The following is a 22,265-nucleotide window of genomic DNA, read 5'->3' on the forward strand; positions in this document are numbered from 1 at the left end:
TTAAAACCTGAAATGTTTTTCTCATTTTTTTTCCCCATCAGCCTAATTGGATCCTGAACCCGTCCTGAGTGTATCTCCGCTAGATGAAATGAAGGGAAGTTTACAGTCAGATTTCAAGGTTGCAAATGTGATTCTGGAGCGAGCGGTACAGACAGGCTGACAGGCTCTGTCGAGAGGAAGGATTCACACGAGCTCGTTTGCATTCCTCTCTAATTACTGGAGATGCCTTTCAGGTCTCTGACACTCTTCACCTAGGAGCTATGTATTCTGATGGACGACAGCATGTCGCTGGCTTCCTCTCCTTGGCCAGACTGCCCACTCAGCCAGGAAGCAGTTTGTTTACTGGTTTGCACTTGTCATCATTTCTTGGTTTCCCTAAAGAAAAAGGTTTCTTCTGTTCACTTTTTGAGACAAGTGAAGGAAATTTGAAAAATGCCCTTATCATATTGTAGGGCTTCCCTGATGGCTCAGCTGGTAAAGAATCCATCTGCAGTGCAGGAGTCTTGGGTTCAATCCCTGGGTTGGGAAGACCCCCTGGAGAAGAGAATGGCCACCCACTTCAGTGTCCTGGCCTGGAGAATTCCATGGCCTGTATAGTCCACGGGGTCGCAAAGAGTCGGACACGACTGAGTGACTTTCACTTTATCATATTGTGCTGGAGTTTTTTTCATTTAAATGGTTTATCTTAAAGAAAGTCTGTAAAAGCTTGACTTTTCACACCTAATGGTCATTTTTAAAATTACTTTTTATTGGAATACAGTTGCTTTATAATACTATGTTGGTTTCTGCTGTACAGCAGAGTCAATCAGCTATAGGTATACATATATCTCCTCTTTTTTGGACTGTCTTTCCATTTAGGTCATCATAGAGCATGGAGTAGAGTTATCTGGGCTATACAGTAGGATTTTTATTAGCTATCTGGTTTATGCACAGGATCAATAGGGTATATATGTCAATTCTAGTCTCCCAGTTCATCCCACCACCCCTTCCTCTGCTTTATGTCTATATATTTTTTCCCTCTATGTCTATTTCCGCTCTGTAAATAGGTTCATCTGTACCGTTTTTCTAGATTCCACATATAAGCATTAATAAACGCTATTTGACTTTCTCTTTCCAACTGACTTCACTCTGTAGCACAGTCTCTAGCTTCAACCACGTCTCTGCAAATGGCACAATTGTGTTCCTTTTTATGGTCATCTTAAAGTGGTTCAAATGTTTCTATGAGCAAGATTCACAAGTGCCCACTACAGCTCTGTAATTGTCCTGAATATATGTCGGTGAATAAAACAGCATGGCTACTACCTTCTTAAGAGTTTACAAGCTTAATTTGAATTCTTCTTGTGCGCGAATCCCAAGACCCCTTATTTCCAGCAGAATTAGCTTTGGAAGCCAATTTGCCATTCTGCACACAAAATATCCTTCTTCATTTGAAACAGAATTGATTCCTCCTTGAAGTTATATAAGCAAATCTGTATTTGAGGAGTACCAGCTATGTTCAATACCTCTCTCTCTCTCTCCTTCAATCCAATCTAGACTCATTTTCAAGTTACTGTCCTCTCTCATTTTACATCTGATATGTATACATAATTTTGAATCATTTCCTTACATACTTGATTCTATTGAATGGAGTTCTTCATTTATATTTTTCATGAATATTTAGAATGTGTGTTAGCATGAAGCATGCCTGGCATTTAGCACTGGGTTTAAAGTGAACCAGAGATTCAATAAATGTTGATGGGCATTCCGTGGTTTGGGGGAAGTTCTGAGGTCGAGTTTGGGAGGAGAGTGTCACCTTCCAAACACGTGATTTTTTTCCTCCCCCCGTGTAAGTCTTAACAACCGACGTGATTAGTCTAGACTAGAGTAATTAAGATTTGTTTGAGTTACTTAATAGTCATGCAAGCATCAATGTTTCTGTTGGAAAATTAAGCAATTAAGATGACTATTGATCATTACAGATGGCAATATAAATGCATATTTCCAAGGGGGAAAGAGTTCTAAACATTTCATCAATGTGTCTAATCATTTAAACTGGAATCTTGCCTACAGATAAATGATGCTTAAATAATGCAGATATATAAACACACTGCATTGTTTGGAAAACTGGATCTATGTTGAATTTGAGTTTTTAAATGAAGAGAAAGTACTCTAGCTGAAGAAAATAACTAGTTACTCTCTAAATTCCTCAGGCATGTCTAAAAATACCAAGAAAATGAAAGAGCATGTTGTTATTAGGGCTCAGTAAAGTCTGGCATAGACTCAGGAAAAGAAAAGAGGACAATTTAAAAATCATCACAACTCCATTATTTGGAATTTATCCTCAAGAAATAATCAGATTTAGAGAAAGATTTGTGTATGAAGATGTTTACTATAATTTTACTGATAGTAGTGAAAATTGGAAACAAGTGCAAATGCTCAACAAAATGAAATTAGTTTAATAAATTCCATGGTACTAATCAGCCATTAAAATTCAGATTAAAATATGTATTAGACTGGAAGTTTTTTAAAGCACAGCATTATATTTTTAAAACAGGCTGCAAAATTATATATACACTATGATCCTAAATTTGCAAACATTTCGTAAGATATGCATATATCACACATCATATTTAAATATGCATTATATAAATAATTTAAATAAACATGTACCATGTTCATCCTTGGGAAGGAAACATAACAAAGATTCTAAATTATTCTTTTTTTTACTTTTCTACATTATCGAAAACTTTTTGCAGTAAAATTGTATTACTTTTTAAAAATGGAAAAAAAAATCCATATTGTAAAATTCAGGCAGTACTATTTCCTTGAGTCTAACAGAACTGACTCTATATGCATTATTGGGCAGGTCTCTGCTCTAAATTTAAGCTGGCAAACCTACTTGTACTTGACAGAGAGAGACTAAAAAGGAAAATACACACGATAGAGACTATCCTAGAGTATGTCGGGAAGAAACAAGTCCTAAGGATCAACACGAGAAAGGCATGGGAACTACCGTACGACCCAGCGTCCGACCACGGAACATACACTGTGAGAAAACCATAATTCAAAAAAACCACATGCATCCCAGTGTTCATTGCACCACTCTGCAGTATCCACCACATGGAAACAATCCATGTGTCCCTCAGCAGAGGAACGGATAAAAAAGATGTGGTACATAGATACAAGGGAATACCACTCAGCCATCAAAAGGAGTGAAACTGGGTCATTTGTAGAGTTGTGGCTGGACCCAGAGTCTGCCATACAGAGTGAAGGAAGTCAGAAAGGGAAAAACAAACTTTGTATATTAATGTGTGTATATATACATATATATATATGGAATCTGGAAAAATAATACTGATGAACCTATTTGTAGGGCAGGAATAGAGATGCAGACGTAGAGAACTGACTTGTGCGTGCAGTGGGGTGATGGGAAGGTGGGATGGGCTGAGAGAGTAGCACTGACATCTATACATGAAGATGTGTAAAATAGACCGCTAGTGGGCAGCTGCCGTACAGCACAGAGAGCTCGCCTCAGGGCTCTGTGATGACCCAGAGGGCTGGGATGAGGTGTGAATCAAGAGGCAGGGGGGTATATGTGTCCATATGCCTGATTCACTTCATTGTACAGCAGAAACCAACACAACACCATAAAGAAATTATCCTCCAAAAAAAAAAAAAGTAAGGCATGGGAAGTGGGCAGGATGCGTTGGATGGTGGAAGGAAAAACCTTGGAAGGTTCCCTGAGGCAGGCTTCTGAATTAAGATCCAGAGGCAGACTGTGGAAGACAGAGAAAGCAAAAACAGCAGCAGAATAGAGAAACTGGGACCGGGAAGGAAACCTAGTGTCCAAGAACAGCGTGGTGGCTGAGGAGAAGGGTGGCTTTGCTCTTTTGGGCAGACGAGTAAAATGACCTGATACACATCTCCCTGCAATCACTGACTGTCTGGTGCCCTCAACGCAGCGTTCACAATGAATGCAGGAAATGGCCCCACTGGTCTTTCACAGTTGCCCAATACTCTGGAAATGCCCCAGCCTTTTCCAGGTTAGTCTCTTTCCCCAGATCCACCTTGATGTGGACTACACAGAATTTCTGCACATCCTCGTTACCTTGGTTCAAAAGTTCTGTTTTCTGCTCTGTGGTGAGCCCACTTCTGACTTGAGTGTTGAAGCCACCAACGAGAGTTGTATTCTTTGTCGTGACACAAACTGGTTTTCGTTTTAGCATCTTTTCGTTTCTCTGCCTCTCACCCCAGGCGGTGAACATTCTGAGGACAAGAACTCTTCTCAGGAGAACTCATGGATGATGTACAGATATCTACTACTGGTACTATGTTTAAAGTAGATAACTAATGAGAACCTCCTGTGCAGCACAGGGAACTCTACTCAGTCCTCAGTGGCTCAGATGGGAAGGAAATCCAAAAAGGAGCGGATACATGTACACATGGGCTTCTCACGTGACTCAGTGGTAAAGGATCCACCCACCAATGCAGGAGATGCAAGAGACTTGAGCTTGATCCCTGGGTCAGGAAGATTCCCTGGAGAAGGAAACAGCAACACACTCCAGTATTCTTGCCTGGGAAATCCCATGGACATTTGGTTGCAGTTCATGGAGTCACAAAGAGTTGGACATGACTGAGCAACTACACACACACACTTAAGTGTCTACGTGTGGCTTCATATGGCTGATTCACTTTAATGAACAGCCAAAACTAACACAGCATTGTAAAGCAACTATACGCCAATAAAAACTAAATGTTTAAACATCTTATTTAGAAAAAGAAGAACTCAAGGTTATCAATGGATTAAAGGGGAGAAGATTTGGAGAAGACAGCAGAAATCCTCCCCCAAAATTTGCTCAATGAGAAAAACAATAAATGAGAGTGCCCAATGAGTGAGAAAAAGAATAAATCACGGGAAAAACACACCCCAGAAGAGTAACTGATAAAGTGAATCCCCTTAATTTGCAAGTGGAACAGGCATTTCACAGTCACTATATTGTTCCATCTTCTATTATTCTCCATATAACTGCCCTGAATTGCACATACTGGGAGTCTTAAGGATGGGAAATTTGATAGGAAACAGGATTGTGTAAGAAAGTTAGGATAACTGGGTTTCTCGGAGATGTTTTGCTGGATACAGCTTTGGGAACTTTCGGTTTGTGAATATATGAGCTTGTCAACAGAAATGTAGACCCTACTTCTTACTGCTTGGAGCTCTTATTGCCTCCTCCGTGGAAAAGAGTCTTATCTCATTAGCACACAAGACCTGAGGGTGTGACTCAGGAGAGTGAGTCCAGTTTCCTTGCTCAAGTCTCCAGTCCTAAAGAGGAAACTGTCTTCTGGATCTTTGAGTTCAGTTCCGCACACGTGGCGGCTCTGAGGGAACCGGGCAGAAAGGAGGCCCATGCTCTGGGCTGGGGCTCACTTATGGTTTGCCATGCTTACTGTGCCACGGCACAGACTTCAGAATGTTGAAGCGTCACAGAACATAAAGTAACATCAGGCGTGTTTGACATGCGATTCGTCAACAGAGGCTTCCATTTAAGGATTATGGTGGGGGCCGGGGGAGCAGCTGACCTCTAAATCAAGAGATGGCCCAACAAGATGATGGAGAATTCCAGAAGAGTCTCAGCATGCACACTGATTTTTACTCTATTGGGCAAATGACCTAAATACACATTTCTCCAAAGAAGACAAACACATGAAAACGTGCTCAACATCGCTCATTATTAGACGCAAACGAAAACTACAATGAGATATCAACTCACACTGGTCAGAATGGCCATCATCAAAAAAATCTACAAACAATAAATGCTGGAGAGGGTGTGGAGGAAAGGGAACCCTCATGCACTGCTGGTGGGAATGGAAATTGATACAGCCACTAGGGAAGACAGGATGGTGATTCCTTAAAAAAAAAAACAGGAATACAACTACCATATGACCCAACAGTCCCAATACTGAGCATACAGACTGAAAAACCAAAATGGAAAGACACATGGACCCCAATGTTCACCGCAACACTATGATAGCTAGGACATGGAAGCAACTTAGATGTCCACAACAAATGAGTGGATAAAGAAGCTGAGGTACATATATACCGCGGAATATTACTCAGCCTTAAAATGGAACACATTTGAGTCCATTCCAATGAAGTGGATGAACCTAGAGCCTATTACACAGAGTGAAGTAAGTCAGAAGGAGAACCACACACATTGTATATAAATGCATAGACTCTCAAAAGACGGTACTGTTGACCCTACCTGCAGGGCAACAGTGGAGATGCAGATATAGATGATGGACTTCTGGACACAGCCAGGTGCGGGCGGGGAGGGGGAAGGAAAGAAAGCAGCATGGAAACATACACATTAACATGTTACAAAGGTGGCCAGTGGGAATGTGCTGTATGACTCAGGGAACTCAAACCAGGTTTGATTTTGAGACAACCTAGAGGGGTGGGATGGGCTGGGAGGTGGGAGCGGGGTTCAAGAAGGAAGGGAAGTGTGTATACCTACGGCTGATCCATGTTGATGTATGGGAGAGACCAACACAATGCTGCAATTATTCTTCAATTAAAACTAAACAAATTAAGAAAGAAAACTCTGTGCGAGATGTTCATTATGGATACCTATTCTATTTTTTTTTCAGATTGGGGAGTGAAGTTATATTTGTTCAGAGACCTGTATACTCTCTTAAATTAAGTCTGCTGCAGAATCAATAGATGCTCAGGAGTTTTGAGATGCTTGGAGGTGGGAAAAAAATGCAGTGATTTATTCTAGGTAGTTCTGCTGATAAATTTTTACCTAAAAACGCCCTTGATGTAATTCACACTTCTCTCAGAGGTTTCATTTCACTGACAAGTAGGTTCAGGTTTCTTTTTAAGCGATTTGGGATTTAGATAAATTCACTCAGTAAGTTCATATTCTATGGTATACACAAGAGTCTTGTGGCTTTCATGAAAAATAAAAGTATTGCAGACCATATTACAAAAAAAGAAGTGGGTATTGAAAATAAAGGAAAATTATGCTTTGCTCAGTGGTCTCCAAGTATTTCATTTAATCAAATGTTGAACACTGGTAATCTACCCTCATCCGTCATCCCGGAAGACGTGTTCATTTTGCTGGTTCCAGGCTCCACTTTTAATCAGGTCTGGTACTCAGTATGTGTGCTTAGGGAAATAATTTCCTTGCTTCTATTTTCTCCTACAGAAGCCAAAGAGGAAACGTTTCCATTTCTAAAAGTTATCTGGGGTGATTTGCAGTGAAGTGGATTCTGTGGATGAATGGAAAATACCATGAGTGTTTTTTCCAGGGCAAGATCACTCTCTATAAACACTCACATTTTCCTCTTGTTCTACACCTCTCAAAACCATTTCACATACATTATCTCATGATGAGACTCAATCCAAGGAGAAAATTAACTGGAAATACAGTTATTTCTGTGATTTGAGCAACACTGCTATTTTTGTGCGTTTCCCCGGTACTGGGCAACACACAGGATAGAAATATAAGTAAACGGTTTACCAAAACAAAGAAAAGACACTTTGATTCTCCATATTACTAAGTAGAACTTTCATGTTATTATTTTTGACTTTCAAGATGCATGGGCTTGTCTCTATATTTTTGTCTAGAGAGATTATATAAATAGGTATACATATGAATTATACATATAAATACAGTCTAATTCCATTTTTATAATTTTTGGAAAAGTCTTTATTGAATTTATAACAATATTGCTTCTATTGTATATTTTGGATTTTTGGCCACGAGGCATGTGGAATGTTAACTCCCCAACAAGGGATTCAATCTGTACCCCCTGCGCTGGAAGGCAAAGTCTTAACCACTGGATCACCAGTTCAGTTCACTTCAGTTGCTCAGTCGTGTCCGACTCTGTGATCCCATGAATCCCAGCATCCCAGGCCTCCCTGTCCATCACCAACTCCCGGAGTTCACTCAGACTCACGTCCATCGAGTCAGTGATGCCGCCCAGCCATCTCATCCTCTGTCATCCCCTTCTCCTCCTGCCCCCAATCCCCTCCCAGCATCAGAGTCTTTTCCAAAGAGTCAACTCTGCACATGAGGTGGCCCAAGTACTGGAGTTTCACCAGGGAAGTCCCTAATTTAATTTTTAAAATAATGAGAAAAATACTTGAAGCAAATCTGAAGAAGAATCAAAGGATAGACTTGTGCCTGGAAATATACATATATACATGTAACAATGAAAGGATGGACTTTGCCTGGACATATACATATATACATGTATATGTAATGTTTTAATTGGAGAAAACTTGGAAAAATCCTGATTAAACAACTTTCAAAAACAGTCAGCCATCATTCCACACCAGCGATAGGAACTAGAAATCTTAACTAAGGGTTTAGTTTCCCCGTCACTAAACAATATGTGTGATTATGTCTGTGTTCATAATCAGATACAGTATTCTTTCATATGGCTGGGTCTTAACTAACCAATATCTACCTTGGGGAAGCAGTTCATGATGCAATTGTTTATGGTACTCTTCCTTGGGATTATGCACTTCCCCACTGGTGGGCGATTTTCCTTTGGGTTAAGTTTCTGAAATTATGTGTACAGAGATGAATTTAAGACCTTTTAAAGGCTTTTTATTATATAGTTGCAAATGGCCTACCACAAAGGTTATCCAAAATTAGTCAAAAGTCCAAGGCTAGTACAGATTGCCACATAACCACACCCACATTTCTATTGTTCAGTATATGTTCATCTCACCCTGGAAAATGTATGAAGTGTTCAAATACAAGCATTTTGTAATTACTGAAGGTAAATACAAGACATGAAACCCCACAAACTAGAAGAAGAAAGCATAAGTGAAACATTCTCTGACATAAATCGTATCAATGTTTCTTTAGGTCAGTGTCACCTAAAAATAGACAATAAAAGCAAAAATAAACAAATGGGACCTAATAAAACCGACAAGCTTTTGCACAGCAAAGGGAACTATCCACAAAATGAAAAGAAAACCTAACGACCGTGAGAAAAATGTCTGCAAACGATCAGGCCGACAAGGGCTTGATCTCCAAAACACATAAACAGCTCATGTGGTGGTGTTTTAGTCGCTAAGTCGTTTCCGCCTCTTTGCAACCCCACGGGCTGTAACCTGCTGGGCTCCTCTGTCCATGGAGATTCTCCAGGCAAGAATACTGGAGTAGGGTGCCATTTCCTTTGCCAGGGCATCTTCCCGACCCAGGAATCAAACCCGGGTCTCCACCATTGCAGGCAGATTCTTTACTGACTGAGCCACCAGGGAAGATTAAACAACTCATACAACTCAACAACAACAAAAACCCAATCAAACAATGCACAGAAGACCAACGCAGACATTTCTACAAAGAGGACACACAGGTGGTCATCAGGCGAATGAAAATATGCTCAGCACTGATAACTATTGCTGCTGCTGCTAAGCCGCTTCAGTCGTGTCCGACTCTGTGCGACCCCATAGACAGCAGCCCACCAGGCTCCCCCGTCCCTGGGATTGTCCAGGCAAGAACACTGGAGTGGGTTGCCATTTCCTTCTCCATCAGTTTCTCTGATAACTATTAGAGAAATACAAATGAAAATGAGCACAAGGTATCATCTCACGCTGGTCAGAATGGCCATCATCACAATGTTTACAAATAACAAATTCTGGAGAGAGTGTGCAGAACACGGAACTTTCCTACACCGTAGTTGGGGGTGTAAATTGGTTGCAGCCACTATGAAGAAGAGTATGGAAGTTCTTTAAAAAACTAAAACACATCCCCTCAAATGATACGGCAATCCCACTCCTGCAGAAAACTGATTTGAAAAGATACACGCACCCCAATGTCTACACAGCAGCAGTATTTACAAGAGCTAGGACATGGAAGCAACGTCAAAGGCCATTGACAGATGAATGGATAACAATGTTGTGTGTGTGTATGTGTGTATTTTTGTTGCTGTTTTAGTCACGAAATCATGTCAGACTCTTTGCGACTCCATGGACTGTAACTCACCAGGCTCCTCTGTCCATGGGATTCTCCAGGCAAGAATCCTGAAGTGGGTTGCCCTTCCCTCCTCCAGGGGACCTTCCCTATCCAGGGATCAAACCCATCTCTCCTGCATTGGTAGGAGGGTTCTTTTATCACTGAGCCACCAGGGAAGCCCGTATATGTGTGAATGTATGTATGCATGTGTGTATATAAACACACACACACACATAAAATGGAGTATTAGTTAGCTCTAAAAAAGAACGAAATAATGCCATCTGCAGCAACATGGAGGCACATAGAGATTATCATGACAACTGAAGTATGACAGACAAAGATAAATATCATGTGATAACACTTACATGGGGCTTCCCATGGCTTGGTGGTAAAGAAACTGCCTGCAATGCAGGAGACTCCAGATCGATCCCTAGGTTGGGAAGATCCCCTGGAGGAGGGCATGGCAACCCACTGCAGTATTCTTGCCTGGAGAATCCCCATGGACAGAGGAGCCTGGCATGCTACAGTCCATGGGGTTGAAAAAGAGTCGGACACGACTGAAATGACTTATATGTGGAACCTAGACTCTGACACAGAGGAACTTATCTACAAACTGAAACCGAGTCCCAGACATAAAGAACAGACTTCTGGTTGCCCAGGGTTACTGGATAAGAGAGAGTGAAGAATGGATGCTTTTGAGCTGTGGTGTTGGAGAAGACTCTTGAGAGTCCCTTGGACTCCAAGGAGAACCAACCAGTCCATCCTCAAGGAAATCAGTCCTGAATATTCATTGGAAAGACTGATGCTGAAGCTGAAACTCAAATCCTTTGGCCACCTGATGCGAAGAGCTGATTCATTGGAAAAGACCCTGATGCTGGAAAAGATAGAGGGCGGGAGGAGAAGGGGGCGACAGAGGATGAAGTGGTTGGATGGCATCACCGACTCTATGGACATGAGTTTGAGTAAACTCTGGGAGGTGGTGATGGACAGGGAAGCCTGGCGTGCTGCAGTCCATGGGGTCACAAGAGTCAGACACAACTGAGCAACTGAACTGAACTGATGTATATGACTGAGTCACTCTGTTCTATACTAGAAATTAACACAACATTGTAAAATCCAGTCTGCTTCAATAAAAGAAATTTTTTAAAAAACACAAAGTGATACCATCACACACTCACTTGAATTTCTAAATTGACAGAGACTCACAATAGTTAGTGTTGCAATGATGTGAAATGGTGATACCCAGTAGAAATTCTGGTGGTGATAAAATGTTCTGTTCTGTGCTATTCAGTATGGGGGCCACAGGCAGCTACTGAGTACTTGAAATTTGGCAACGGGGACTAGGAACTAAATTTTAAATTTTATTTCATAGTCTCTAAATGTAAATAACCACGTGTGCCTCATGATTACCATATTGGACAGCACAGATACAGAACATTATGGAATCATGGGGCGGGGTTGGGGGGTGCATGTCAACTAACACCAGCTCTTTGAAACATGTATATACAGTTGGAGATACGTATCCCTTGAGACTCATAAATTTCACTTTTAGGAGAGTATGCAAAATTGTGCTCGCCAGCATTATTGATCATAGGCCCAAGTGGGAAATGCACCAAATATTTGTCAATAGTAGCTTCAAACCATCAACGATAACACCTTTTATATCACGGAACATCCAATATCATTAAAAATGAACTAACCATCACCAAACATAGCATTAGGGAATCCCAGATGGCAGTGGTGGTAAGGAGCCCACCGGCTAGTGCAGGAGATGCAAGAGATGCGGGTTCGATCCCTGGGACGGGAAGGTCCCCTGGAGGAGGGCATGGCAACCCACTCCAATATTCTTGCCTGGAGACTCCCATAGATAGAGGAGCCTGGTGGGCCATAGTCCATGGGGTTGCAAAGAGTCGGACACGACTGAAGTGACTTGGTATTCACGGTAATTCATTCAGAACAGTGCTTTTAAGTTGTCACATACCTGTGAATATTACTAAGAAGTATTGAAAACAACCAGTCCTGTGTCATGACCTGAGGAAATCGGTTTGGCAGGAGTGTGAGAATACTCGCTGAATCTTCCCAGACCAACAAGAATGGAATGAGAACTCCAAGCTTACCTCTTAGGCATTGGGAGGTTTGGACGGGACAGCCTGGGATTGCCTGGAGACTTTTCCCCTTGAATTCATAATGCTTTATTTATCTGCAAATCAGATTGAACGAGCTGTCTTTGACAAGCTCGGCATTAAAGAAGATTTTGTGTAAAGACTTTTCAAATACAGAGTTGGTGTGTTTTATGATAATTACAATGTCTGAGGAGTTTTCAGAACTGGAAGGCGTCTGGTGTTATTTGAGCTTCATTATTTCCATTCTTCTGACAAGGACTGTGCTGTACGAAAAGCGCTGTTGTTTTTGAATCCCATCATGGTCAGCAATGAAAATAAAATCCAGAAAATGTGTAAACTTTACCATGTTTTTCCCCCGCGCCTGACCTTTCTCAACTCCTGCTCAATTTGATGTCAAAAAAAAAAAGGGGGGGGGGGACAGGCTTTCTTGATCAGATACCAGCAGAAATTTTATTCTGTGAACAACAGAAGCAAACACAGCCTTCTAGACATCTGCCCTGGAATACCGACAGAGACCTCCCAGGATGCGTTTCCCCATGTACATTTCCAATTAGAGGTGTGATTTTCTTCATGTCTTTATTCCCAACCCCACCCTCATGTGGTCTAATGTCCACGGAAAAGCTGATGGCCTCCTCAAGTCCTCGGGGTGTCTGGCTGAACTAGAGGCATTCCCCGTAATGCTGCTCTTTCCTAAAGGAAATCAGTCCCGAATATTCACTGGAAGGACTGATGATGAAGCTCCAATACTTTGGCCACCGGATGCAAAGAACTGACTCATTGGAAAAGACCCTGATGCTGGGAAAGACTGAGAGCGGGAGGAGAGGGGGACCACAGAGGATGAGATGGTTGGATGGCATCACCGACTCAACGGACATAAGTTTAGGTAAACTCCAGGAGTTGGTGATGGACAGGGAGGCCTGGCGTGCTGCAGTCCATGGGGTCACAAAGAGTCAGACATGACTGAGTGTCTGAACTGATCTGAACGACCAAGCTGATAACAGCCAAGTCCCAAGACTGCAGTGCAGGAAGACCTTTTCTTCCTGAAGTCCACCTGACTCCCCCAACTTCCTGTGAAGTAAAATCTGGACCTAGCTTACAAGCATATCAGACCAAGGGTCTTGGCAGGTGTGTAAGAATAAAATTAGAGCATTTTTTATCGTAGCCAACCAAATATAGTACCTGTCCCTAACCATGCTGAGACTGTCTGAAATGAAACATTTCTTTTGTAATAAGTTTGACCTATTTATCTCTTAAAATATTTTTAAATAATGGGAAGGAAATTCAAGCAAGTAAAAGAATACTGAATGCCAAGTCCATGGACAGCCTCAAAGCCCACCTAAGCCCATCGGATTAGATCTATGGCTTTCAAGGATGAGATTTTTTGCACCGTGGTAAGAAGTCAACTAAGCGAATTTCACCTTCACTTTCCATGAAAAGGGGCTTCCCTGGTGGCTCAGCTGGTAAAGAATCCGCCTGCAATGCAGGAGACTTGAGTTCGATTCCTGGGTTGGGAAGATCCCTTGGAGAACAGATAGGCTACCCACTCCAGTATTCTTGGGTCTCCCTGGTGGCTCAGTCAGTAAAGAATCCGCTTGCAGTGTGGAAGACCTGGGTTCAATCCCTGGGTTGGGAAGACCCCCTGGAGAAGGGAAAGGCTACCCACTCCAGTATTCTGGCCTGGAGAATTGCACGGACTGTGTAGTCCATGGGGTCAGACATGACTGAGCGACTTTCACTTTCACCAGGCTGCTAACACAAAAGAAGATCTGACAAGTTGACAAGGCATTCAGAACTTTTTTTAAAATTTATTTTTGGCTGAGCTGGATCATCCTTGCCGTGAGCAGGCTTTCTCTAGTTGGGGCCATGGGCTTCCCACTGCAGTGATTTCTCCTGTTGTGGAACACAGGCTCAGTAGTTGTGGCAAAGCACCAAAGCACCGGCTTAGCTGCCACGTGGCATGTGGTATTTTCTGGATCAAGGATCGAACCGTGTCCCCGGCACTGGCAGGCAGATTCTTAACCGCTGGACCCCCAGGGCAGTCCAGAACCCATTTTTTCAAAAGTAAGTGATTCTCTACAACATGTGCTCAGTTGCTTCTGAAGTGTCTGACCCTTTGCAGCTCTCTGAACTGCAGCCCACCAGGCTCCTCTATCCATGGGATTCTCCAGGAGAGGATCCTGGAGTAGGTTGCCATTTCCTCCTCCAGGTCTCTGCAATATACTAGGGTGTATTCGACAGAATATCTAAGAAACAAAACTTGTGTAGTCTTCGATCTTAGTACAACCCTCTAAAACAAAGTACTCTGACCACTTAAGAACTTATTCTTCCCCTACATGAAGAGTGTGCCCCTAAAGATGAATAAGGTGAGTAGCTAAGATCGTTTTTAAAGGAGAGTCCATTCATTTCACATAAATTCTGGGGTGACGATCGTTTCCAGGGTGCCATGGGAGGGCCCAGGAAACCCCAGATTCTGTCATCTGTGGAGACAGTGGGAGCTCCCGTGGAGAGGAAAGAGAGCTGGTGCTCACGTGAGCACCATGGAGTTTGATTCCGTGGGGCCAGCGAGGTGGTCTTCATCGCCAGAAGCAGATGAGTCAGGTCGAGAGAGTGTGACAAGTGCGGAGCTAGCCTGTTTGACTTCCTCAGGCAATCAGCTCATTCACACCCTCTCTGTCTCCTCTGGATTCAGTGTCTGAGCCCCCATATAGTTCAGAGTCCCCAGTGTGAAGACGGTTACAATAGAGGACAATCTCCAAACGACCAGAGAGGCAAATACACTGTTCAAGGCTCAGAGAAGATGGGAGAGATGATTTCTAGCTGGGGTGATCGGTGTGGGTTCATGAGAGACGGGGGTGGGCTGGCTTTCTTCCCATCACAGAGAACATGTAAAGCAAACAGCATTACAGATGTTGGACCTCTTCCATTGGGTTCAGTTCTCTTCAGTTCAGTCGCTCAGTCGTGTCTGACTCTTTGTGACCCCATGAATCGCAGCACGCCAGGCCTCCCTGTCCATCACCAACTCCTGGAGTTCACTGAGACTCACGTCCATCAAGTCAGTGATGCCATCCAGCCATCTCATCCTCTGTCGTCCCCTTCTCCTCCTGCCCCCAATCCCTCCCAGCATCAGAGTCTTTTCCAATGAGTCAACTCTTCGCATGAGGTGGCCAAAGTACTGGAGTTTCAGCTTTATCATCATTCCTTCCAAAGAAATCCCAGGGCTGATCTCCTTCAGAATGGACTGGTTGGATCTCCTTGCAGTCCAAGGGACTCTCAAGAGTCTTCTCCAACACCACAGTTCAAAAGCATCAATTCTTCAGCGCTCAGCCTTCTTCACAGTCCAACTCTCACATCCATACATGACCAATGGAAAAACCATAGCCTTGACTAGACGAACCTTTGTTGGCAAAGTAATGTCTCTGCTTTTGAATATGCTGTCTAGGTTGGTTATAACTTTCCTTCCAAGGAGTAAGCGTCCTTTAATTTCATGGCTGCAGTCACCATCTGCAGTGATTTTGGAGCCCAGAAAAATAAAGTCTGACACTGTTTCCACTGTTTCCCCATCTATTTCCCATGAAGTGGTGGGACTGGATGCCATGATCTTAGTTTTCTGAATGTTGAGCTTTAAGCCAACTTTTTCACTCTCCACTTTCACTTTCATCAAGAGGCTTTTGAGTTCCTCTTCACTTTCTGCCATAAGGGTGGTGTCATCTGCATATCTGAGGTTATTGATATTTCTCCCAGCAATCTTGATTCCAGCTTGTGTTTCTTCCAGTCCAGCATTCCAACACCACAGTTCAAAAGCATCAGTTCTTCAGCGCTCAGCTTTCTTTATAGTCCAACTCTCATATCCATACATGACTACTGGAAAAACCATAGCTTTTACTAGACGGACCTTTGTCCATTGGGTGGGACCTTCCAAAAGTGTGTCCCACTTAATTCAGACCTTAGGATCCCTCCATGTTCAAACAGTATTGCACAGAGCGTGATGCAATGTCTTCAATTTTGAATCATCAAACAAGACAGTTCATTCAAGGTTCTGAGAAGTCCTGCAGACAGTGACCTAGAATTTCCCAAAAGCATGACAAGTCATGAGAAAGAGTTTCGGGGATGATCTTGCAATGACGGTGGGCAGGAATGTGACAACATGGGAGAGCTGAAACTGTGAGGACCTAGAATCAAGAAATCTCTTCCATGACAGCTCAACTGGTAAAGAATCTGCCTGCAGTACAGGAAACATAAGAGACCTGGGTTCGATCCCTGGGTCAGGAAGATCCCCTGGAGAAGGAAATGGTAACCCACTCCAGTATTCTTACTTGGAGAATCCCATGGACAGAGGAGCCTGGTGGACTACAGTCCAAGGGGTTGCAAAGAGTTGGACATGACTGAAGCAAGTTAGCACACACGCACAGTGAAGAGATAAGGTGGCAGGTGAATAAGTCAACATTGGGTGGGGAAAAAAAAAGATAAAACAACAACAAAAACCAGTCCTCAGACAGTCCGCTGCTCGTTTTCTCATTGTAACTCACTAGATAACAATGCAGACGGTTCGACAGACTTTGCACAAGTATGAAACTGACCGAAGCAGAAATGTAGTTAAGACCAAATTAACATACTTTCTGTTTCATTTAGAGGTGGCTGGTCTCATGATAGTGCCTGTGTGACCCACTTAAAAATGCATAATATTTACTTCTTACCATTTGTCCAGCACCACTGAAAAGATCAAGACAAGCATTAGCAGCAGCTTCTGGAGCTGGCTTGGAGCCTAACCGGGAAAAACCACAGCACACACTCCACAAATTTCTCTGCCAATAGTACTTGACGCCCAGTTTGCTTCCAATTCGATGGTGAGCATGTCTTCTGTTGCATTTGAGCCCTGCTTTGATCGTGCATAGATCTGTGATGTGAGGAAGATTACGGATTTCACACCCAAAGCAAATAATAGGGAACAAAATTGAGATGGTCTTATTAAACCAGGAACAAAACAAGGATTCTCACACTAGATGTGATTACTGGAAATTCTGCACAATAAATCCAACCCAGAGTGGAAGTATGAGCCATGTACATTGCAAATGACAGGGCAAAATCGTGTTTCTTTATAGATGAGATGATGGTCTCCCTTGCCAAAGCAAATGGGTCTACTCTTTGACGGCTGGGCACATTAATTAGTCCACACATGACTACGGGAAAAACCTTAACTTTGATTAGATGGACCTTTGTCGGCAAAGTAATGTCTCTGATTTTTAATACGCTAAGTTGGTCATAGCTTTCCTTCCAAGGAGCAAGCGTCTTTTAATTTCATGGCTGCAGTCACTATCTGCAGTGATTTTGCAGCCCAAGAAAATAAAGTCTATTACTGTTTCCATTGTTTCCCCATCTATTTGCCATGAAGTGATGGGACCGGAAGCCATGATCTTCATTCTTTGAATGTTGATTTTTAAGCCAGCTTTTTCACTCTCCTCTTTCACTTTCATCAACAGGCTCTTTATTTCCTCTTTGCTTTCTGCTGTAAAGGTGGTGTCATCTGAGTATCTGAGATTATTGATATTTCTCTTGGCAATCTTGATTCTACCAGCCCGGCATTTTGCTTAATGTACTTTGCATTTAAGTTAAAAAAGCAGGGTGACAATATACAGCCTTGATGTACCCCTTTCCCGATTTGAAACCAGTGTTGTTCCACGCCCTGTTCTAATGGTTGCTTCTTGACCTGTATTACGGATGACCTCTTTTAGAGGTAGGTACATCTTAAGTTTTATTTCCAGTGATTTTATAAAAGACTTGGTAATCAAATGAAGACTGGAAATTCAGATAGCACCACGCAGGTAGGGGGAGATTTTGTTTAGAATTAGGGGGAGTCTCTGTCTGAGTGGCTGAAATGCCACTACCTAGGAGAGACGGGAGGAGAAAGAAATGGCACTCCATTCCAGTGTTCTTGCCTGGAGAATCCCAGGGACGGGGAAGCCTGATGAGCTGCAGTCCATGGGGTCGCTGAGAGTCGGACACAACTGAGTGACTTCACTTTCACTTTTCACTTTCATGCATTGGAGAAGGAAATGGCAACCCACTCCAGTGTTCTTGCCGGGACAATCCCAGGGACGGGGGAGCCTGCTGGGCTGCCGTCTATGGGGTTGCACGGAGTCGGACATGACTGAAGCGACTTAGCAGCAGCAGCTGCAAGAGAGACGGGAGGTCCTTCTGGCAGCACTGCCTGACTCCTTGGTCCGCAAGCACAGGTTACAGGTGAGTCGCAGGCCGGTGTCCGCTTCCAGGGTCAGCTGTGTGTGACTAAAGTCACCAGGTATGTCTCAACATCCCTGGAGTTAGTCCTTTAACACATGGCCCTCGCATGTCTCCTAGTTCATTTTCCAACAAGGTAAGAGGGATTTTTTCACATTAACTTTAATAAAGGGAGAAAGAAGCTCTACTATTAAATTCTAAAAAGACATAATCAGTGTGATGCGAGCACCAGGAGCGGTGCCTACATCGATTCTGTTCTTTTTCTCAAATTCACGGTTATCAAACCCCAAGCGAGAACACTGTAAAATTGCCGAGACGTGGATAATTAAACAATAAAGATTTTGAGAAGGAGAACGCCTTAATGGAACAAAGCTTTGTGAATCAGCAGACTGAAGTATAGAATTATTTGAATTGCTGAGTGTAATGATTTAGCTAAAGTGGGAGAAAGATGTTCTAGAAAGCGGTTCTAGGGGGTGGGGTGCCCCAACCAGAAGTCTATCAGCCACACCTGGGAATTTGGCAGAAATGCAAATTCTTGAGTGTCTCCCCAGACTTGCTGACTCAGACAATGGAATGGGAAGGCTACATACTCTTTTCCTTCAAGCCCTTACCCCCGCCTGGAGGGTGTCAATCTCTGCCAAAACACATTTTGAAGGCAGAAGAAAGTCGTCTACCCTTCCATCTCTGCAAGCAATGTCACAGAGAACACCACCGCTGGAAGAAAATTGTATGAGGCTGCTTCTTACGGAAATCAAACATCTAAGCCTCAAGTGGCTCCTTAAACACGTTGGCAGTGTGGAAATTCACCTTTTATTCTGAACCCTGAGTCATACAGATGAAGCCTGTATTTGAAAACATGTGAGGCTGGCACCGCAGTTTGGCAGCTGATAAATTCAATGTGGCAGGTACCCGGCAGGAAGCAGCAAGTTTCCTGAGGGTCCCCAGGGTGACCGATGCCCAGGGGGTCGGGGGGCGGGGGGAGTCAGAGAGGGACCTGGAATCAACGATGGTGGTCTCCCAGTCAGAAGGAAATGGGAACAGAGGTGTCCGACTCCTTGAGACCCCATGGACTATACAGCCCATGGAATTCTCCAAGCCAGAACACTGGAGTGGGTAGCCTTTCCCTTCTCCAGGGGATCTTCCCAACCCAGGGATCGAACCCAGGTCTCCCACATTGCAGGCAGATTCTTTACCAGCTGAGCCACCAGGGAAGCCCAGAGTTGTCTCTAATTAGGTATAGCCCCCTGACCTACAGGAAAAGCCATTACTCCTTCCAAGAGGATCATTACTGTTTTCAGAACCCCAGCCTAGGAGTCACAGAGCTGTGTCTCCCCAGGGAATGTCTGGGTGACTAAAGCGGGCATAGAAAACCCCAGAGAGACGCTGAGAAGCTTGTCCTCCGTTCTCTCCGCAGGAAGGGGTGGTATCAGTGGGTTCCATGTCCCAGTTTCACAGTCTTATTTAGGCTGCAGAAATGCTTTGCAGACCCAGCTGTGTGGGTTACATAAAAACCTGTCGGGCTTATTACTGATGACAGGCAGGGCGCTCGTCAGAAAGCATGCACGCGGAATTAGATTATCTCCTTGATAATGACAGGATGGCAATCAGAGAACGAAACTTGCTTTCTTATCTGGTGACTCCAAAAAGGTTCCATTCCGCTGAGCTGCCTCTCACCCTTCCTCCTGTGGAAATCATATGTGATGTTTGCATAGGGGTGTATGTGTGCATGTGCTCAATTGCTCAGTCATGACCGACTCTTTGTGACCCCATGGACTGTAGCTGCCAGGCTCCTCTGTGCATGGGATTCTCCAGGCAAGGATACTAGAGTGGTTTGCCATTTCATCTCCCCAACCTGGGGGTCGAACCCATGTCTCCTGTACTGGCAGGCGAATTCTTTGCCACTGAGATACCAGTGAAAGCCAGCTACCATTAGCCTATGCTATGCTAAGTCACTTCAGTCGTGTCCAACTCTGTGCAACCCCATGGACGGCAGCCCACCAGGCTCCCCCGTCCCTGGGATTCTCCAGGTAAGAACACTGGAGTGGGTTGCCATTTCCTTCTCCAATGCAAGAAAGTGAAAAGTGAAAGTGAAGTAGCTCCGTCGTGTCCGACCCTCAGCGACCTCATAGACTGCAGCCCACCAGGCTCCTCTGTCCGTGGGATTTTCCAGGCAAGAGTACTGGAGTGGGGTGCCATTGCCTTCTCTGACCATTAGCCTAGGTGCCCTGAAATAGGACAGTCATTCAACAGCAGGCAAACGAAAGTCAGATTGAATCCTCTGAGTGTGAAAGGCAAGAAGCTCTTAGGTCCGTTCCAGGTCACTGATATTCAAAAGAGAATTCTTTACTTTGACTTAATTATGATATGAGACAAAGTGAGGGGAAGCTTGCAATTCTTGAATATTGACATACAGTTTAGAAAGTAATGGAATTAGGTGTTTCAGAAATCTATAACCAACACAGACATAGCTTCTCTCCCTCTCTCACACATACACACATACACATTCCATCTCTTTAATTTATATACATGTGAAAGTCACTCAGTTGTGTCTGACTCTTTGCAACCCCATGGACTATAGAGCCCATGGAATTCTCCAGGCCAGAATACTGGAGTGGGTAGCTGGTCCCTTCTCCAGGGGATCTTCCCAACCCAGGGATTGAACCTAGGTCTCCCACATAGCAGGCAGATTCTTTACCAGCTGAGCCACCAGGGAAGCCCAAGAATACGGGAGTGGGTAGGCTATCCCTTCTTCAGGGGATCTTCCTGACCCAGGAATCAAATTGAGGTCTTCGGCATTGCAGGTGGATTCTTTACTGTCTGAGCCTATACAGTACACTCACACATACACTCTACCTCTTTAATTTGTATACAGACAGCTAACAAATACCATGGCTCTGAGTACAGTGTATATAATGTAATACATGTGATTTCGACCATTCTTGACATTTGTTTTCAGAGAAAGGACATAAACTGGAAATACATCAGATTTATCCATCTACATACAGTCTTCAAATATGCAATCAAAATGAGAATATTTCCAGTGAGACTAAAAAAGTCGTAAAACCCCATGTAGTCTGAGAGGTGGGGGAGAATCTTAAAATGAATATTAAAGCATAATAAAAATAGAGAGAAAGTCTATCCTGGAATGCCTGCATTCTTCCCCTAGAACGCGATTTTAAGGAAAGATGCGCTAAGATGCCTCCCAGAGAGAGAGGTAATGATCTTAGAAGCGAAAGCAATTCCCAGGATGAGCCTTTCAGGGGCTGGAGCTCTAACTGTACCTGAAGCTAAGTTTCAATGTCCTGTTGGTCTCTGGGGTATCCCTGGGATGAACTAGACCTGTGTCCTCCCCACCTGCCACACTCACCCCCTAGTTAGAAGGAAGTCATAAGAATCTGTCTGAAACTGCAAGTCGCTAAGTCATGTCTGACTCTTTGTGACCCCATGGACTATACAGTCCATGAAATTCTCCAGGCCAGAAGAGTGGAGTGGGCAGCTATTCCTTTCTCCAGGGGATCTTCCCAACCCAGGGATCGAACCCAGGGCTCCCACATTGCAGGCAGATTCTTTACTGTCTGAGCCACCAGGGAAGCCCAAGAATACTAGAGTGGGTAGCCTATCCCTTCTCCAGGGGATCTTCCCAGCCCAGGAATTGAACCAGGGTCTCCTGCATTGCAGGAGGATTCTTTACCAACTGAGCCATCAGGGAAGTGAGACATATATCTGTCTGAGACATATATCAATTGATGGAGGAAAAGAAAGGTGTGTACAGGGCGATCCTGGATCTTTTCCAGACATTAGGTGTGATTTCTTACAGTTTATGGCCCTTCCTAGCTTTTGAATTCTGTATGCATTTATTAAGCAAAAGGAGAGTTTTATCTACTCTTAAAATTCAGTGGCCACAGGGGGGGAAAAAAAAAAAAAAACATGTATCAAAAGCCCACAGCTACCATCATAC

Source organism: Bos indicus x Bos taurus, chromosome X, assembly GCF_003369695.1.
Source record: "Bos indicus x Bos taurus breed Angus x Brahman F1 hybrid chromosome X, Bos_hybrid_MaternalHap_v2.0, whole genome shotgun sequence".
Taxonomy (NCBI): domain Eukaryota; kingdom Metazoa; phylum Chordata; class Mammalia; order Artiodactyla; family Bovidae; genus Bos; species Bos indicus x Bos taurus.